Source organism: Arvicola amphibius, chromosome 6, assembly GCF_903992535.2.
Source record: "Arvicola amphibius chromosome 6, mArvAmp1.2, whole genome shotgun sequence".
Taxonomy (NCBI): Eukaryota; Metazoa; Chordata; class Mammalia; order Rodentia; family Cricetidae; genus Arvicola; species Arvicola amphibius.
In genome coordinates this window covers 50,592,280-50,613,801 of record NC_052052.2, presented here as the reverse complement: position 1 = coordinate 50,613,801, position 21,522 = coordinate 50,592,280, and positions in this window count along the sequence as shown.

The window sequence follows — 21,522 nt, the reverse complement described above, 5'->3', positions numbered from 1 at the left end:
GTGGCACAGGCTTGCAATCTGATCAGTAGACAGACTGAAGCTGGAAGGTTGCAAGTTCCAGCTTACCCTGGACTGTTTACAGAAACCCTTCTCTAGTCCCTTCACTAAGAAATACCCAGCTTCAATTATAGATTTGCCATTGGTTACGACTAGTTAATAAGCTCATTATTGCCTATGGAGAAAAATTAGTTTACAGAAAATAATAAAAACTACAATATCTACCTACACCCATAATACCTACATCTTCTAAATAGGAAGAATGTGGATGTAAAGACCCAAAGAAATGTGAACTGAGCCACAAGAGCAGGTATGGAAAGTACATTCCAAATGAAGGAATTGTTTTAAAAGGATCTTAAAAATCTGTCTCTTGCTCAAGCAGTCCTGAGAAAACTACAACCGGCCTCATCCCAATGTCAAGGAACTGCTTCCCACTGAACTGGTACAGTAGCAGAACCAGCCTCAACCCAGCATGGTGGACAATTTTTAGTATCCCACTAAAGCAGGTAATTAAGGCACATCATATTTGGTTCCTGCACAAAATTTAAGTAGAGGGGTCACCAAAGAAAATCTAGTTGGCTAACATCTCCCATGATTAATCTTGAAAGACATCAGTCATGCAGGAAGACATGTTCTGTTGTGTTTGGATGTAATATCTAAGATACGCAAGTACATCTAGACAGCAGCAGATTAGTGGGTGTTGGGCTGGATGGAGAGGAATTGCATTTGGGAGACAGAAAAAGTTCTAGAACTATATTATAGCAATAGTTTCATAGCATTGATAATATATATATATATATATAGATATTGATATTGAAAATGGTTAAAATGATACTGTTACGTGTGTTGTATTGTAATATATTAAAGTGATTGTCTCAAAGGCAAGCTTTCAGGAGCAACTGCCTACTTCTGCAGTTTACCAGACCTGACTTTCTAGTCACACACCGCCGAGGTCAACAGTACACAACAACAGCAGTAGACCGTCTACCTGTTCTATTCCTCCCAAACCATTTCTTATGTTTTGGAAGCTACACAAGTTGTTTGACTGCTCCAGTCTCTCATGAGAACCATATGGATGGGCAAAACCACAGCACCCTGGAGTGGCCCCTTACTTGGAATGTCAGCTGAAACACATCACTTAGCAGCTACATATGCCTCTTGTCTTCTGTGGCAACCAGAAGCCTTTCCACTACTGCTGGTTTCATTCTTATTGAACTGATTTCTTTCATTGAATATGTGGTTCTAATTCTTAATTTTAAGGTCAACATCTTTTCTGACTCGTACCGTAAATGTTTAACAACTATGACTAAATCATTCCTGCTTTTCTACTTTTATTCTCTAGTGTTCCTCAGGAAAGCAGTGAGGCAGGAGATCAAATGTTCAGGTTGACTGCTTTGAAGTGGATGTCATCATCAATTTCCTAGCAGCTAAAACCCAGCACCTTCTCCTGACATCCTGGAGCAGGAACAAGCACACAGATTAGACCTTCAGAGACTCGATGGTGAAGAGTCTTTCATTTGCAGGAACTAGAACCAGCGCTGCTGTTTCATGTACCAGCCTAGGGCCATGGAAAAAGAACAGGCTTTGGATTTAGATAGGATTTTCATTGTTGGCATATTATAGTTTGGAGCTGAGGATTGGACTCAGCTCTCATGCCCACCAAGCATACACTTTACCCAGGAATAAAAACTCCAGCCTAGAGCCGAATAATGTGTTCCAGTCAGCTAACTGGTTGACAATAGGAAAATTAATTTTTGTTTCACTACAACATTCTTATCATGAAAATAAGGAATGTTATATTAGTTTCTTTTCTGTTACTCTAAGAAAATACATATAGATGGATAATGAATAAAGACAAAAAGCATGTTAATCTCACAGTTTTGGAGGCTCAATGGTGTGATGCTAGCATCAACTTGACTCTTGTGATGCCATTAGGATGCATAATGTTAATGGCCGGTGCAGAGGAAGTACTGTGACAGGAAGTCGGAGTGATGATCTCCAATCTGGCTCTTTAACCTGCTCCCATGAGAACTTACTGAGGTCCTATGAAAATGGCATAATGCATTCCAAGGATTATATTTTTGCTTACCTAATAACCTTATACCAGAATTCTCCTCTTAAAAAGTATAGCACTTTCTAGTCTTGTGTATGTGGGGTGTTGGGAGGGGGTAGTGGGCTACAACACTAACATATGAACTGTTAGGTAACAAATTTATATCCAAACCATAGCTAATGTTAAAGGAAATTAAAGTATGTTTCAGCGGTAACTAACTCATCATACTTGTTCAATAAAATACTGGGCATAATAGTGATCACTCAGTAAAGAGAAGTTCATATTTGCCTTAGTAGTAATCAACCATTGCTATTCAGAGAAGAAAGTGAACAGATGTTTGAGATGGTGGTACAGCAATGCACAGAATCATCAGTTCTTTGATATTTTTCAGTTTAGAATAAAAAAGTGCCTTTTATCCTGTTATAAAAACAATACAGTAAATTTTAAAAAGAATAGGCACTTAACAACCTGGTTAAGTAACCCTACAGAGGATAATAGAAAAAGAAACAAATGCATAAGGGCTGCACGACTCCCATGATAGGAGCTACTAGTCCTTCATCCTTTCTAGTCTTATGTTACAGCCCACGTAACAGTAGCTCCCATTTTGGTATTAAAAAATAGGGCTTGAGTTTTATAAGTGTGAATTATTTAGGACTTTATTTCCCCTAAAAAGTGAAATGGAATGGTCAGTTAAAGTAAATGAATAAATGAATGGTTTCTAGAGGAATGATGTATTAAATTGTAAATTCATTAGGATGTATTAACCCACAGGATACTTTTGGTTTACTTTTTATCTGGGAAGTTATTTCATCTCCTCCTAGAAAGGAATAGTGCTATTAATTAACAACATTTTTTTTTGTAACTGCTTTCTGAATTGTTAAACTGTTTGAAAGTCCTTGTCGAGCAACTTAATGTAGTACTCACTTACACAGATGGACAGGTGGTGTGTTAATGACAGGGTTAAAATGAATTTCTAGATCTGAGTATTTTTCCATGCTTAGGCAGACTGTATTAGAATAAAAAATAAGTAAGCCTTGACTTTTGCTTATTGATGATTTTTAAATCTCTAGTGTCCAACAGAAAATATTCTATATTTTCCTTGTATTGATCTTGTAACAAATCATTTCTCCAAACAAGAAAGATATAAGGCTTATTAACAAAAAAAATCAAGCAAGAAAAATAAGGACAATTAAATAAAATAACAGGCACTTTAGTATTTTTGAGAAGATTTTTCGAAGTATCATTTCATGTCCATGTAATTGTCGTATGTAAATAAAAAGGGGCACCATTTAGAGAATTAAGGAATTGAACTTAGGGCCTCCTGCACACTAGCATGACATGCTGCTACTAAGATATATTTTCAGACCTTTTTATGCTGCAGGAGCGCCTTCCACTCCTTCAGCCAATAGCCGCTGAAATAACAGCCCACTGGGGCGTGGTCTATTTTTTTTTTTTTTTAAAGAGTGGCAAGCGTCGGCTTGCACTCTTGGTTCCTGCACTTGGTTCCTGCTCCTGCGACTAGGTTCCTTTCCTGGCGGTTGCTGTTTTGTAAGTTTTACCACCGCCCCCCCACCCCCAAAATACCCCTTTAAATCCTAACTGGTGTGGGATTGTTTCGCACATTATTTTTATACTTTGTGTTTTGAAACAGGAGCTTAATAAGATGTCCAAACTTGCAGTGAACTGTAATGCCCCCCTTGCAGCCTGCGGAATAGGTAGGATTATTGGCCCACATCACCAGGCCTTTGATGTGTATTTTTTTAATTTATCTTTAAAGAAGAGGGACAGTTTTACATGTATACTATCTAATATATACTTTGTCGTTGTTTTTAAAACATTATTTTTATTAATTCTTTGAGAATTTTATATTGTGTATTTTGAATTTATTTACTTCTTCTAATTCCTTCTGTAACCACCCTCTTCATTCCCCATCCTGTCCAAACCAACTCTGAAGAGTCCTCCTCTGTCTCTCCTGCCTCATCCTCCTCTTCTCTTCTTTCTCATCAAATTGTGTTGCCAGGTTACTCTTACGAGTCATATGTTGTTGACCTGCAGGTATTATATCATTAAAGAAAATTGACACTCCCAATACAAGCAGACACCAAATGCAAATAGCTCCTATACTAGTGGTGGGATTTCATGCTCATTTCCCCCTGGATGCTGGGATTCTAGTTGTCTTGAGCTTACACAGGTTTCATGTATGCTATCAATTTTTAAATTTTTTTTATGGAGCTGCTCTCTTCCCCTCCCTCCCCTCTGTCCTACCTTTTCCCATGAACTCCACACTCCCAATTTACTGAGGAGATTTTGTCTTTTTCTCATTCCTATGTAGGTCCATGTATGTTTCTCTTAGGGTCCTCTTTGTTTAGGTTCTCTGAGGTTGTGGACTGTAGGCTGGTTTATCTTTGATTTATGTCTAAAAATCTCCTTTAAGTGAGTACATTTTGAGTTCATAGGTGGAGCTTCCATGCTCTTTCTGGAAAACACATATTCCTGGAGATTACTCATCATCTCTGGTTCTTACAATCTTTCTACCTTCCCCATCTTTAAAGAATTCTAGCCTTGAGAACAGTGTTATACCATGTATGTCTAATTTTTGTCTGAGCCCTCCACAATCCCTTATTTTTTACACAGTGACTGGCTGAAGGTCTTTTCATTAATTGCTATCTGCTACAGGAGAAGCTTCTCTGATGAGAGCTGACAGTCTCTGATCTATGAATATAGTAACAAATCATTAGAAGTCATTCTAATACCATATCCATTTAGCAGAATAATAGCATTGGGTTCCCCCCAGGGTCTATAACCTACTTAGTCATAGTTTCTTAGCTCTTTTAACAGTGACAAGTGTAGGTTCATTCTGAGAAGTGAGCCTTAATTCCAATCAGAAATTTGCTCCCTGTCCTGGATAGTTTTATGTTAGCTTAATACAAGCTGGAGTCATATAAAAGGTTGAATCCTCAATTGAGAAACTGCCTCCCTAAGACCCAGCTCTGAGGCATTTTCTTAATTAGTGATTGATGAGGGAGAACCAGACCATGGTGGGTAGTACTATCCCTAAACTGGTAATCCTGGGCTCTACAAGAAAGCATGCTGAACAAAGCCTATAAACAGCACCCCTCCATAGTCTCTGTATTAGCTCCTGCCTCCAGGTTCCTGCTCTGTTTGAGAGCCTGTGTTGATTTCCTTTGATCGAGAATAGTGATATGGAAGTGTGAGCCAAATAAACCCTTTAGTTCCCAACTTACTTTTTGGTTCTGGTGTTTCATTGCAGCAGTAGTAATCCTAATTTATACACCCCCATAACATTTGTGCCACTACTGTACCAGTTGACATATCTTCTCAGTGCTAGCATTATATTTTATAGGAGTCACAGCTGGATGAACCTGAAGATTGCTTTTCTCCTTGTTAATATGTATAGCACTCTCTATCCCCATGAAAGCTAGCCAGTAAGGATGCAGCTTCCAGGTGAGTACCAGCTTGATTTCTGAATATTCTCTGACTCAAGTGTGTGATGTCTTCAACAATGGGGGTTCTGACTGGCAGTTCATGGGGAACATCCAAGAAAACTGGCAAAAGATTATAATTCTTGATGAATCTATGTGAACCTTTTAGTAGAAAGAGGTAAACCATTTCTGGTACTTATGTTTTTATTTGCTGGCATTTAGGTTGATTTCAATTTATGGCTATTATGAAGAGAATAACGAGTATGATTGAGCAAGTGTCTCTGGTAGGATGAAGTATCTTTTGTGTACCTGCCCAAGAATAATGTAATTGGATCTTGGAGTAAATGGATATCAACTGAAGTAGAGGAACAGCCATAGTGATTTCCACAGTGACTGTACAAGTTTACAGTCTTACCAGCTGTGAATAAGTCTCCTCGTTACTCCATATTCTCACCAGCATGAGGTGTCACATGTATTATAGCTCTTAACCATTTTGATGGGTGTAAAATCAAATCTCAGGGTAGTTTTGTTTTACATTTGCCTGATGACTAAGGATGTTGAACATTTCTTTAAGTGTTTCTCAGCCATTTGAGTCTCCTATTTTGAAAATTTTCCATATAGGCATTTACCCCATTTTTAATTGGGTTGTTTTCTTGATATCTAGTTTTTTGAGTTTTTTTTATATATTTTGCATATTAGCCATCTACCAGATGTGCAGTTGGTACAAATCTTTTCCCATTTTGTAGGCTTCTGCTTTGTCCAAATTTTATTATTTACATTTGTCTTATTCTTTTTTCTTGTTGTTATTTCTGGGATAGGACTAAGCATAGAACGTATCGATTGAACGGAGTGTTTGTATAGATAATCATGAGGAATCGTACAGTCTTGATGCCAGAAGTCCAGTGCAATTGCATAGACTGCAATTCCAAATATGTTAGGCCTTTTAAATCTCCATGCCTTATAAATTCTTTTATAATGTCCATTCCTTAATTGTATTTTGTCATCAGACATCTCATCAGATGACATTTCATCTGATGAAATGTCTACATGACCTACAGTAGCTCTTCAGCTGACATATTTGATTCTGTGTCATTTCCTTAATGTTCTAATTTCAGGAGTCCCATAGCCAACGTTTAAACATTTAAGATAGTTTTTGTTATTCCAATTTCTCATTTAACTTAGTATTTTTTATTTATTTTGCTATTCTTTTTGGGTTTTCGAGACAGGGTGTCTGTGTGTTGCTTTCGCCATTCTGGAATTTGCTCTGAGGACAGACTTGCCTCTAACTCACAGTGATTTTTCTGCCTCTGCCTCCCAGGTGCTGGGATTAAAGACATATGCCATCATGATTTGGTATATTTGGCTTTTTCACTTTGTGTGTGTATGTTTATGTTTGGGGGCACATGTGCATATGAATGAGGTATAAGTTTTAATGTACATATATGTGTGTAAGTGTACAGGTCAGAGGATAACCTCATATGTAGTACTCAGTCACTATCAGGATTCTGTGTCTCAACCTCCTAGATGCTAAGATTACAGATATGTACCACTATGCCTGGCTTTTACATTAACAGGTATTGGGATCTGATCTCAGGTCCTCATGCTTGTTCAGTGAACACTTTACTAAGCTATCTCTCCAGTATCTTGCTCTATTTTTGTTTTGTTTATATGACCTAGGCATTTTAAATATATTTATTATAATAATTAGTTTATTGTCACTTTATATTATCTTATTTTTGATATCTTGTCTTCAAGACAGTTTTATAGAAGTCATCATTGAAGCTTAATCTAGTTTATGTGGATCAGTCTTCAGTGAGAGTCTTTTCATATCATTCTTTCCACTTAGGACTATTGAATTTTCTTTGTCCTTTGGATGAACTACATCTTAATTTAGGATTTTAAGGAAAGATATAGAAATAGCTTATCTCAAAAGACTTTATAATCATTAGAGTATATTAAATTTTAGCAGAATATTACCTAAACCAAAAGGACATATATATAGCTTAAATAAGATTTTTTTCTTTTAGTAAATATAGCAGACATATAGAGAATGAATCTTAAGGGATAAATTATCATATTTTTAAGGATTCTCTGAAACCATGCTCTACTGGTATCATCTGGTTTACTTTTCAGATGGCCAGATTAGGGATATAGTAGTCCCTGTGCTGGAGGTAAGAAGTTGCAACACAAAAGATTAATGGATCTATCCAAACTCTCAGACATGCCTACTTCACTCTCTAGTCTTCCCAGAAGAGGAAGAAAAGAGTGTTACAGGACTGGATATAGCAGTTCTCACCATCAATTCTTCCACTTGGGAGGTTGAGGCAGAAGGATCATTAACTTTGGTACAGGCTGGGCTATACAGTAAGAATCTTTCTCAAAAGAAAAATACAACACATTACAGAGCAGAAGTATTAACAAATACCTCATGAGAGCCGAGAGTCAAGCAACAGGGAAACAGCAGAAATCAGGGGCTATTTGAGAAGAGTAAATGAGTCTTAAGGGTTTCCCAGTGAGCAAGGAAGGAGAAAATATTCCAGGTGAAGAAGAAAGTATCAACAAAGGGTATATAAGCTTTTTTCTTTCTAGGAATAACCTAGTTTTTCTTTACTTGATTTCCAAAATAGCTTATTAATGAAGGATTATTGACTTTCCTACTGCAGTGGTCCTCTTTGCTGCATATAGCGCATGCCAGTTGCTTCTGCCATGTTTTCCTACCCTTTCTCCTGAATGACAGAATTAGTTTCAGCAGCAGGAGAATAGGTTATATTTTCTAACCTCCAAAGACATTTGTGGTCACAAGCATATCATTGTGTAACTTCTGAAAAAGCTCTGCGAGAGATAGATTGAAAATTGACATTTTCCTTTGTTTTCTCAAAATTATTTATGTTTTAAATCAAAGAGCAGGCTTAGCATTGGAAGCTGCATGTTAGTAAACATAAAACCACAGGGCAACAAGAATCTTGGTTCCCTGGTGACAATGATGATAGATCACCATACAATTCCCAAATATCTATTTTATCTCGTATTTTATGTGAACAATAAATTAATCTTTTACTTAATTTCCCGTTGATCATCCTCTCTGCTGCTAGCAGCACATTCACTTTCTACCTGCTATTTCCTATATTTAGCAATTATTCTGAGCATCATAAGGCAGGTGCCTGAGGTACCTACGCATTCTTATGTTGAGGTATCCTATTTGGAAAATGCACAGGAACACTAACAGAATTCCTATCGTGGACCCTATTTCCAAGGTGGACTCAAAGACGTCCTTATAGCAACTGCATAAACTGGAGTGTTGCCAGGAGCCTTTCAGGAAGAGAAAGTGGCTGTGTCGCTGCTGATACCGCTACAGTTTTGGAGAAACCGAAGGGCTGGAGTGATGACCTTTCAGGAAGAACAAATGTTATTAAATAATGGATTTTTGTCCCACCTCCTGCTTCAGTCAAGAGCAAAAGGATGAAAAGGGAATCCCATTCTTCTATTAATAACTCCTTACTCAGCCTCGTGCTGACAAAGCAGAAAGTCACTGTAAAATTAGCAATTGTGCCTGAAAATTAGTCCCTGTCAAAGCCATTAAAGGTGAAAAGGAATTAAAGAGAATTCTATTAATGGAGTCAAGGATGGAAAACCAGGAGTGCTGGAGTATAAATGTCCAGAAAACTGATGCTTATTTTAAGAAAGGCATTACCCTGGCATTAAAGAGCTGGTTGAGGCTGTGCGTGAGGAAAATGGTAATTTACAGCTCTTGGGTCAGTGCTTTTCTTAATGGCTCCATGGAGCAAATCTATCAGAGCTTGGAAGAGCACATGATATAGCTGAAGTTAATGAATTCTGTTCCTCCCACCCTCATCTGAGGAATCCCGTTACGCCTTAGAAAGGCAAAGGAGACAGTGGAAAGACTTGGGAAGTTAGAACACCAGTGAGGTTTGAACCTGGCTCTGTCCTCTTCTGGTCATGGGAAATCCTCCTTCCCATTTGAGACATCTATATTGACAGAGTTCCATGTTCAACTTATGAAAATGATAACTAAATATTCAATATTGGAAAGTAATTGGGAAAAGAAGGAAACTCTTTCAGCAATAAAGATAATAACCATTCTGAACACAGAGCAACCACAGCACAGGAAAAAGATGGCCTCTCTATAGGTTTCTTGTGTGACTTTTCTGGCTTTCACATCCATCTACAACTCTAGTTCCACTCAATTGGATGCCTTCTTGCTTCCACAGGCACCAGGCATACTTGTAGTACACATTCCTACATGCAAACAAAATACTCATGCATAGAAAATAAAATAAATAAAGCTTACAAATGCATTTTTAACACTTAAACTACACACATACAACACAGACAGTGGGAGGATACACACTGTACAGAGAGCAAAATCCCTTACAGAAGATACTAAATTTTGTCCTGAATTTTAACTTATAAAAATATTTAGCACAATGCCAAAAGACCTTTAAGAGGAGATTGCTTTCTAGTTTAAAACTGACCACTGATCTGATGAATAGGAAAAGACCTAGGACTTATGCTATATGGTATACTCTGAGCTCCTTGAGTTATCTATCTTTCATATCACTGTATCCCAAAGCAACATGAAGAAGCAGTAACATGGAATTCAGAGTGAAGGAATCGTATCACCTATTAATCAGCAGAACCTCTTTCCCTTTTTGCCTCCACTAGAGCTGTATGTGCTGTAGGTCAGGAATTCACTTATCAGAATATCAGTACCATGGGCAGCAAGGTGAATTAGAAAGCACAGCTGATTTGCTTTGGTTTCCCTTGGCAAACTACTGCTGCCTGTGTTTCAATGGTGAATCATCAAAGACACCTTTGAGATTGTTCCTACTCAGAATGACTGATTTTATTTCCAAAGGCATATAAAAATAGCTCAAGCAAAGGTTATAATAAATGAAAGACTGCTTACTGCATACTTCATGGGTTCAGTGTGATCCAGTAGCACCCTTTTTCATGACCCATCGAAATCAGAAGAAGAGACAGAGTGAGGCTCTAAGCATGGAAATCCAATACAAGATTTCAGTCCCTTGGTTGTGTGTTCTCAAGGAATGAGGCTCTGCATTAGCTGGAAGTGATTTTTCACTTTCCAGACTCCCCTGCAGACAGCCAGTCTCCCGAAGGCCCTGCTGTTCCACTTGAGGACTCAGCACAAGTGCCAGGTAGATAAGCTCTCCAGATGGTTTGTCTTTTTAGAGAAATCCTGGGAGATTGGCAGTTTAGAAGCATAGAGAAACTATGGACTTAATGTCTTTGTGCTCTTTCCTTCTTTCTGTTTGTGTAACTTACATAGTCACTTGAACCCCAATCTGAATCATAAAAGCTTTCCAGAATAATGTATTTCCTCTTATTCTTGAATCAGAGAACACTACGCAGGGACATCTTTAGGGAAGACTATCTTTAGGGCACACCTTATGGGTATTTTATTCTGAATTTGCTGAATACACTGTACTTTCTCCACTTGTCATGAACTTGAAGCCTATTGAAAGTAAAAAAAAAAAAAAAGAAAAAGAAAAAAAGAAAAAACCTTCTAACTGATATTGTTGTCAGTGAGGGTCACTAACAGCATGAACCTCATAAAGCAGTAGGTCTCAATGGAGGGGTTGCCATCCATAAAAGGATATTTAGTAGAGATGGCTTTGGTTGGTTCTTATAACTAGTGTGTGTGTGTGTGTGTGTGTGTGTGTGTGTGTGCGCATGTGTGAGTGTGCACATGTGAATGTCTGTGATATTAGGAAAGTCAGATTGCTAATTCTGTGGCGTCACAAAGGAAAGATAAAGAAAGCACAGCCATTTATGTCCATACTTGAATCTGTGTCATGGGAAGATGTATGACTGTTCTCCCAAATTAGTCACAGATAATTTCCATGTGGTTAGAGAAAAATCACATTTTCAAAGATTTGAGTATGAGGATCCCCTCTCTCTTTCTCTATCTCCTCTCCTACTCCCTCTCTGTGGAGTCTGTGTTGGCTTGAGATAACAGTCCTAAAAGTCAGCCTCCTGAGTCCCGAGACAGAAAATCCTCTTAAATATGCAATGTCTACACTACTATCTTATGCTGCTAAATGTGTCCTTCATACTTCCCAAGTCAAAATACTAAATATTTGAACCATTTTTATTATGACATATTTTTCAAAACAGTTTATTTTTTAAAGGAATTTTTATTGGGCATTACAACTTCTATGTAATCACAATGCCCACATAAATAAAAGAGAAATATCATTCCTGGTGTGCTTTGATCAGATAAAGTTATTGCAGGGTTCATTTCAGGCACAGGGTTGGTTTCATTGTCTAGCCAAGTTGCTGACTTAGGATCACTGAACACCAATTGCATATGGGCAATTTCCTAAGACTTGTAAATCTACAGACTCATTTAATCTTTATAATAATCCCACAGAGTAAAAACTGTTAATATTTCATTTGAGAGATAAACAATCGGAAGGTGAGACAGGCTGATTAATTTTCACTGAACTAGCAAGTGACTGATCTTGGATTTGAACTCAGGCTTGCTTGACAGGTCAAGCTTCCATAGTCACAATTACAACCTCAGTTGTGCTACTGTTTGTTCTGGATGGTCCAGCAATCTCTTGGTAGAGTTTTTGAACTGGGAGATGAACATCCAACATGAGATACAAGATACTCTTATCAAATAGGAGTTAGATTTTTTTTATAGTAGAGTTGTTGACCTAGTGACAGCTTCAATTTAATGGATGACATAATTAAGTATCAGATTAATAACAGATGTTTCATAGAGCCTGATGTGGAGCAAACTCAGCCCTAGCACCAGTGAAGCACAGAACCTTATGAAAATCCAGACTCACGGCTCTGAACCTCTAGGTCACATTACCCATGCTATTCCCCCAGCTTTCTTATCAGACAAAATACCCACAGCCATAATACCTGTTCAGGAAAGCAAATATGTCCTCTTTCAGTGGCTCTGGAGAGAAAGACATGTTTTCTTGAGAGAATTGTCACAATGTCTAAGTCAAGGAGTTGACAGCCTCTTACCCTCCATACAAATCATGGTATTCTAAACTTTATTTTCCCATGGAGGTGTGACATTGTTCCCAACATACATTAATGTGTGAAAGGGGCAATGACTGTACTTCCTACCAAGAGGTCCAGGCATTGATCAGTTCTTCACCATGTTTTTAGACCACTCTTCTACCTAGAATGTCCTCTGCCATCTTTCATATGATTTATCTGTTAGCAAATGTCTGGCACTATCTTCATAAATGTCTTATCTTTTGCACGGCTATTGGCAGATAACAAAACCCAACAGTTCTCATAAAGGGTTTCTTGGTGTACATAAGATAGTCACTTGATATGATATCTTTAGGGTAAAGTTGGCCCTCTCAAGGATTACAGACAACAATTGATTTATTCTACTATACTGTCTAATAAGGATCCATTTATTAAAAGTACAGAGTTTATGTAATCTACAAAGTAGGCAGGAAAGAAACTGAAGGTTCTTTCTCCCCTCTGCCCCAGAACTCAAAAGGCCTCAGCCCTTTCTTAAGATTCCAAAGAACTCTTTATCCTTTCAAAATTGGATATGGGATTCCTGTTTCTAACCATTTTTGGTTAAACAGAAACAAAACATCAGGAAAGACTTACAGAGCTTCTTATTAAATGGCAGTGAACTTTCCTGGGGTCAAGCTGCTTCATTAACACTTTCCAGTTTACCTATTGGCAAATAAAGATAAAGATTAATACTCTCAAGTATTAAAATGATCAAAAAATGATTAAAAAATGATTAAAAGCGATAACTGCACACCTGGACAAAACAATAGCTTGCCTTTTCTTTGAACTGTGCAGTACTATATCACAAATCCCTCAGTAGCCTGCCTCATTATTGAAAAAACATGTGGGGAATCTGCATACAAGATCAGATACTTCCACAGCATTCCAAAAAGCTCTGAAAGGAATAAAATTACTAGAAATTCCATCTTATTCTAGTGATAGGATGTCCACCAGGTAGTATCATTCTCTGTAGCACTAATAATAAAAACCCAGAGACAGAAACTGGGGCTCAACCCAAAAGCCACAAAAGCAAGGCAGCCAAGCCACTAGAGAAGTCTTACCTCTATCAAAGCTGGGCAACCACAGACTATGAAGACTAAGCCTCTCTCTCCTCCCATTTCATATCCCTTCTAGTGCTGGGATTAAAGACATATGACTCCCTAGTACTATATAATTAAAGGTGTGGGTCACCATCACCTGGATTTGTTTCTGCATAGATCCTGTGTAGTCCAGGGTAACCTTGAACTCACAGAGATCCATTTGCCTCTGTCTCCCAAATCCTGAGACTAAAGGTGTGTGTCACCATTACCTGAACTCTAGTAGCTTTAGCTTTGCCTTTAGTCTTCAGACAAGATTTATTTATTAAAATACAAATAATATACCACTACAATTCTCTCTTAACCTGATTGTGTGACGGAGAGCTGGGAAATACTTCCAAACTCACGGATCCATGCTGGAGGCTGCAGCCAGTACTGCCAACCTCAGCCTTGGTGCTGAGGCAACAGATTGCAAGTGTCTCTTATCAATTAGTTATTCAGAGCAGAGAAGGACTGGCTAAATGTGTGGGGGTGAGGACGTGGCAGGGTTTTATGCCTTATTAATTGAACATTGCTATTTAAACTCTTGAAGACTCCAGATGGCTTTGGCAGGCCATAAAAGAAATGGACTCAGGAAGAAAAAAAGAAATACTCCAAGCTAGGTAATTTTCTATTTCTCCTTAGACTCACACACTGTATCTGGTACAGAGATTTCAAACTCATTGAGTGTTTAGCTCACCTTTTAATGCTGCTGCCATCGAAGTTCTTCAATGGAAACTCCTTTCATTTAATGTCTGGGCTTCAGGACATGTTGACAGGAATAAACACCCGTCTTCATTTGAAGACAGTGAATGGCTGTGTCTCTGATTAAGGAATTTGCGCAACAGATAAAACCTTACTAATTCCCTTTATAGCCTATCTGGCGGGTTTTGTTGTTATTTCTACCTTTTGAAAATGCCTTTTCTGACAATCATCTTAAAATGGAGACCTCTAAACGAGCAGTTACCAACCTTTCTAATGCCGAGAACCTTTAATACAGTTAGTTTTGCTGTGGTGACCCCCCAACCATAGAATTATTTTATTATTACTTTATAACTGTAATTTTGCTACTGTTATCTTTCATAGTATAAATATCTGACAGGTAGGATATCTTTTATGTGACCCTTGTGGGGGGTCACTACCCACATGTTGAGAACCTCTGCTCTAAACCCAGTGAAGGAGAGAATACGTTTCTGGAAAAGAAGGTGATGGGGAATGTAGGTGGATTTTTCTGTGCTGTCTGCCAGCTCCAAAATAACCACATAAAGTCTTCTTATTTATTATGAAAACTTTGCTGATAGATTAGGCTGTTTTTAACTAGTTATTATAACTTCAATTTAGTCATATTTTAAAATATACATTACTTTATGTGACCCAATTACCTTTACTTTTAAAGCACATGATTCTTACTGTACATCCCTGATGTCTCCTCATGACTCTGTCCTTCTTCCCAGCATTCTCTTTTGCCCAAAATCCTGCTTAGCCATTCATTGGCTTTTAGCATTTTATTAAACCAATCCAAGTAACACTTCTTTACAGAAGAAGTGTTATCCCCCCCCCCCTTTTGTCCAAATAAAAAAGAAAGATTTTAACTCTAATGTCGTAAAACTATACACACTAAGAACAATTATCAGGTAAGAATTAGATTTACAATGTCCAGTTCATTTGTATTTGGCATATTTGGAGAAAATAGACTATTATTTGTTCTATCTTGATGAGTCCAGAGCTCTGTACCTAATTTATTTTCTTTCATAATTAAGGAAAAATATGACTATTACTATCTAGTCTTCAACTCCATAGAAGACCCCAGAAGGATATAGTATTTCCTTAGTAAACAGGAAGTGCAAAGCAAACACTTTCAAAACTACATGATATGACAGAAACAACTGGCTGCCTGGACAGTCACAAAAAGTTCTTCTGCAATGTTGGGCATCCATCTTTAGAATGCAGCACTAGAATATCTGACAGACTTTTCTGTGAAGCAGGAATTTTCAAAGGACTGTCCTACCCTTCCTTGGCAAAGTTCAACAGTCACCTTTTTGTGTGTGTGTCCTATTGGTCCAGTTTGGACAGCATACTGTCAGCAGTCAATGAAGATTTAGTTCTTGATTAAATGACTAACTTTTTAAATAAACAAAGCAAACTCCATGTATAGATTCTTCAATGCCCATCATCTTTCTGAAGTAGATTGGAGCCAGCAGGAACAGATGAATTTCATTGTCAGAAAAAAAACTTTATGTTATTAAAAGCATCTTAAATGCCATATTCTGTAGGTCTCTGAACTGTTTGAAGACTACCTATCTAATATTTATCTCTGTATTACATTGGAAACATGCTTAACATGACTATAAGTTTGATAGTTAAAGATGATTAACTATTAACCTGTATTTATTATCCTAAATAACTTTTTAAAGGATAAAACTTCACATAACATTTTTAAATGAGTTGCATAGGTACAATTCTATAAAGAAGAATAGAATCATATATACAGTATAAAAATATAAAAAATGTAAATTTCATTAATATACAAATTCTATACCAAAATAAAATATTTGAGAGTCGTTGTTGTTTAAAAGTAGACTTAACAATCCACTATTTTATCTCATCATTTTTATACTATATCTCCCCTTTTCCCTTCATAAAGAGATCCATTGCTTAGCTTTTTTCCTTACCATGACCAATAACAACTTTTAACCGAACCCCCTAAATGATGACAAGCATCTGTATCCAATTAAACTACAAAAAAGCCATCCACCCACCTTTTGGAAATGTGGGAAATCTGTTCTCTAGATTGCTTCATGTTGTCTTGGAGGACTGGCATCTTTAGGGGACCTGAGGAAAATTGGGATTATGGTCAAGACGCGAGAGAGCCTGCTGTGTTATTTGTTGTCTAGTCTCTGTACAATAGAAAAGTACAAGAATTATCTGAAGTCCTCTCTATAGAAGACCATCTCAGTCAGCAGCTTTGGAGCAGTTCTGGATGCAGAATTCTGAGGAAACTAATTCTGAGAATTAGAGGCATTCTGAGATGCCGGATCATCTAGGCCACTCATTTTCATTGGTGTCTTGTTGCCTTGCTCTGAAAACACATAAACTTTCAAAGGTAACAAACATATTGGTATTAACACAAGTATGGAATGTGTACTGTACACAAGTCAGTTACAGTTGACTTTTGTTTTATGTTTTAGCAGGTAAAAGGCATCTGTCAACTTTATATGTCAGTTTGTACTGTATAACCAAACTGTAATATAAATTTCTAACCCTGTCATATGAAAAAATGGCATATAATAAGAAGTCATGAGGACTCTGTTGCCAACAAGATTTATTGTGTCTTGTCTCATCTCAGAGCTGTTCCCATGTCAAGGAATCAGATTACAAGTCATCTGCCCTGTAGCCTTTTTTTTTTGGCTTCAGAGAGTCTCTTCCAGTCAAATCTGACCTTTATTAATCTGGAAGGATTCCACAGCCTTTTGTTTTGTGTGGGAAAAAAAGCATAACCCCCAACACAAAACATTCCCCAACTTCCATTTCAATATTAAGCCATTTTTAAGATATATATATATATATATATATATATATATATATGTTTAATTTGGTATTTTCCATAATCCCATTTCTCTCATCAGCTAATATTTTTGCTCATTACCATTTAAAAATTCAAAGTTAACAAGACACCATATAAGATGCAAACTCTCTGTGTATTTTCCACCCTTATGTGGCTTAATTTTTTTATTACTTTACTCTCTCTTTAAAGACTATTATTTTTAAACTTTTTCTATGACTGTCTACACCCACTTTCTTCCTTAAGCCTACATACATGATTAAACATACTATAACCTATTTGAAGGTTTTTCTATCTGAACCAGTTTTACTGCATAACTGTAACCTTTTCTGTCTGCATGAGCAAAGCTTTAAGCCTACCCTGCCTCGTAGCTCATGGTGCACTAGCAGCTAAGGCACGCAGGCAGACACCAGGAGATGTCTTTTTTACTGTGGCTGGCATGAAAGACATAAGGCTAGGAAGCCATGTTTGGCTCCATTTTTGTGTGTTTAGAACCTTTTTTTAAGCTTTCTCAAGTCTTATGTGGATATACAGGCTAACCATTGGGCACCTCTTGTAGAAAGATTTTTCTGTACCACCATCCAGCTTCCAAAACCACACAGAGACTTCTTATTTTTTATGAATGCATAGCTTGGAGCTTAGGCTTATTTCTAGCTAGTTCTTATAGCTTATATTAACCCAGATCTTTTAATCTACATTCTTTTATGAGGCCTCATGACCTTTACTTTGTAATACCCATGCTGCTTGCTCTGCATCCCTGATGTCTGCTCATGACTCTGCCCTTCTTTCCAGCAATCTCTCAGCCCTGAAAATCTTGTCAAGTTATTGACCCTTAGTTTTTTTTTATCAAACAAAGCTGAGTGATACTTCTTCACACTGTACAAAAAGAATATTCCACAACAAGGAGAAATGAGCATAAACGAAAGGCCTTTCTAGTTTTACTTCCTTGAGAATCAAGATGGACTTCTGAGACCAGTCTATTTCATCCCATGAAATGAACAGAGGCAAAAAATACTGATGCCCTGCCACAAGTGTCACCAAGATCCATGCTCCTAACTTCCTCTTGTACTGTCATTCTCAGTCACAAGTGTCAGGTCAGGATAACCCTCCTTTAAAGACTGATGACATGCTCTTTAAAAGACTACTGAGTAGGGTTTCTGGGAAGAGCTGGGTATAGAAACCAGCAGTTCTAAGTTCAGTCCAGTTGATCAACAGAGGAGACTGCTCAGGGTGATGCAGGATGGAAGAGGAGCCCAGGCTGGACATGTCCTCGTTCACACCAGGTGAGCGCCTGAGAGTTCTACAGGTGGGGTTACACTTACACACCACACAAGCGATTTGAGAGAGTTGTCATTGTCACCATTTTATCGGCAAGGAAACTGAGTCTGAGAGATCTTTAGTGACAGGCGTGTGATAGGGATGCTATGAAAGAGCATTTGTCTCTTCTCAACGCCCCTGAAGTTCCCGCCAATACAGCTTTCGCTCTACTTCCTATGCCCGACAGCACACTCCATCCCTAATGTCCTCTCCTACTTCTGTTTCAGTGGCACACAGTGGTGTCGGCTGGCTGTCTCAGCCCTTACATTAGTTGAACGCATTGTCTTAGGCTCTGACAAGTAATATTCTTTTCCTCCCAAATCAACCCCACCTCACCTCCACCATCCCGTTGTTTTCCCTGCAGGTTTGTTGACACTCTGTGAGGGTACATGGGTTGCTCCAGCAACAAGAGCTGAACACAACACTCTTTTACTAATTTAAGGTGTAATTCAGAACGTACAATGTGTGCTTTCATCTCATACACACTGGTATCCAGTCTCATTAAGTGGATCACATTGAGTGTTTCTTGTGACCATCAACTTTGGTATTCTTTCAATAAAATGGGTGGGTATGTGTTCCTCCCTGGTTCATTGTTAGGAGCATGTGAGACAAAGATGGATGTACTGAGCAGAGTGTCAAGTTTCTAGTGTTCACTGTAAGTGGAAGCTCTCACTTAGAGTTTGTGTTTGGAATTAAAAGGTTGCCATATTTATTTTTGAGTTAATAAATGAAGTTTTGATCTAAGGGAGGAAATGATACAGTACTATGATGACAGCCACTCACCTTCCCCTGGGATGTTAAAGTTCTTTCTACCAAAATATTCCTTGCACTGCAATTTTTCATGTCTTCCAAGGTTCAGTCAATACAATAGATTTAATGATTAATTTATTATGTTCCTCAGTAAAAGCCCAGCATTGACTTCTTAAAATGGGATTCATGCATCTTAGCCAGAGGAAACTAATTGGCAGTATTCATTTAAAGGGGACTCATAAAATATTGTAAATATGCACATGCATGCACACTACATAGAACACTCCCAATACATACATACATATATACATACACACATCCAAGCAGTAGCAAAGAAAAGTACCTTGTCCTATTTTAGAAGTGCAGCAATGGTGGGATGGGCTTCCATGTTTATCCTTTCCGACTCGACTGAGCTTGAATTTGAGCTGAGCCATTGCCCTCTGTGCACTGATGTCCCTCTTGACCTTTACTACCACTGTGAGAGCATCAGAAATTTTTTCCTGATTCTATTAATATTAGGTGCAGTTCCATTATTCTTTGGGTCTCAATTTGATGATGTGTAGTACAGGCTATAACCAATGAGTTCTCTGCATGCATTGCCTTACAGAAGCTGCAAATCTAAACCCATGTGTTACCCAGATCTTTGCATTGCAGTCCCTGCTTATTAATATTGATTCATTTCTAAACCTGTATTGGTTTTTTTTGCCAGTGTTCATCTTTGCTTTCCTTTTCACAATAGATTATAAACTTGACTTTCTAATGGAATTTTAGACATTTTTAAAAATTGTCTGTTAGAATAACTTTCCTAAAGAAAAGGATTTATAAACTAACAAACACATCAAAACTTTGTGAGGCACATTTTCCATCCTCGATGTCTCAAACTAACTGGTGTGGGCAATTGACTGGGTACTCAATTTCCATAGAGAGCAAGATGCCCTCTTCCATGGGCTCCAACCCTGTGCTTGGCTCTTTGTTGGTTGTTCTGTTGCTAGCTCCTTTCTGAGGAGTCTGAGAGGCTGGTAAACTCTTACCTAGAGGTTCTCAGGCAGGTGATGGAAGTCTGGGGAGGCTGATGTGGCCACATGGTGTCAGTCTTGCAGCATTGGTAGAAGGACCCTGGCATCCTCTTTGGCAGCAGGATATGTTCCCTGCTTCCTTCCCAGATGCCTCAGGTGAACCAGGGTGCAATAATACCCATGGGAGCACTTCCTTGGCCTAGAGAGAAGATATATGAGAGCCCCATCAAATATACACTTCCTAAGCTCCTTTCTCCCTCCCTTCCTGCGTCTTTTCATTCCTCTTCCCCTGATTTCTGTTTGTTCAAAGAAGTGGAGAAAGTCGTACTTTTTGAGAATAATTTCCCTTCCCTAGAATGCTCTTGGTGAGACCCAGGACACTCCCGGAAGCCACTGAGATAGTCAATCCTTGTCAGTAATCCTGGGCTCAAGTTGGATTTCATCAAGTGCTTTCTCCCTTTCCCCATGCCCTTAGTTGTATAACCCCAATCAATTTTTAAACATCCTGTGCCTCAGTTTCCCAGTTACTTACAAAAAGTATATGGAATCTATTTCTGAAGAAATCTGTAAGATTTAAATTGGGTTGGATTTATAGTGTACAATTCATTATCGGTGCTCAATATATTGAGTGGTCAAATTTGAGGAATTATTAATCAAATGTGAGGAATAATTGCTGTTTAATTTAAGTATATGATAGGACTTTGTATGTTTTTCTGGTGTCTGATGAGACAATGTAGAATTATGTGAACAGATGAGAGAAGGGGCTTGAGAGAGGGCTATATACAGAGCTAGTCTATGAATACAGTGTTCGGATAACATTTACAGGAATCAAAGTATTTGAAGTGCTCCTCACACATCAAGCGACACAGCTGCTAGACTGGTCCTAGTGTCTTATTCCACCTGACAGCTCTACAACTTTGTTCGGTGGCAGCTAGCATTTGTGAAAGACTCATGATAGGCAATTCAGTCCTGAGGAAGGCTTAATCCCTTACCCCAGGACCAACTCACCAGTCCTGTGCTCCAGGATCTCTTGCATCAGTAGAAGTAGACCAAGTCACAAGGAATCAGCGATAGGTTGAAAAGCCAGCTCCTGGCCTAGCCAGCTGTATGAAACTGTATGGAGTTTCACTTTCATCTTTTGTAAAGATGTGAGATAAAGACATTTTTTAATGTTTCTTTTTGGAGATTAAATAAGAGAGTATAGCTGGTTGTGGTTGTGCATGCAGGTAGGATTTGCTGACGGAGGCAGAGGCAGGAGGATCACGAGTTC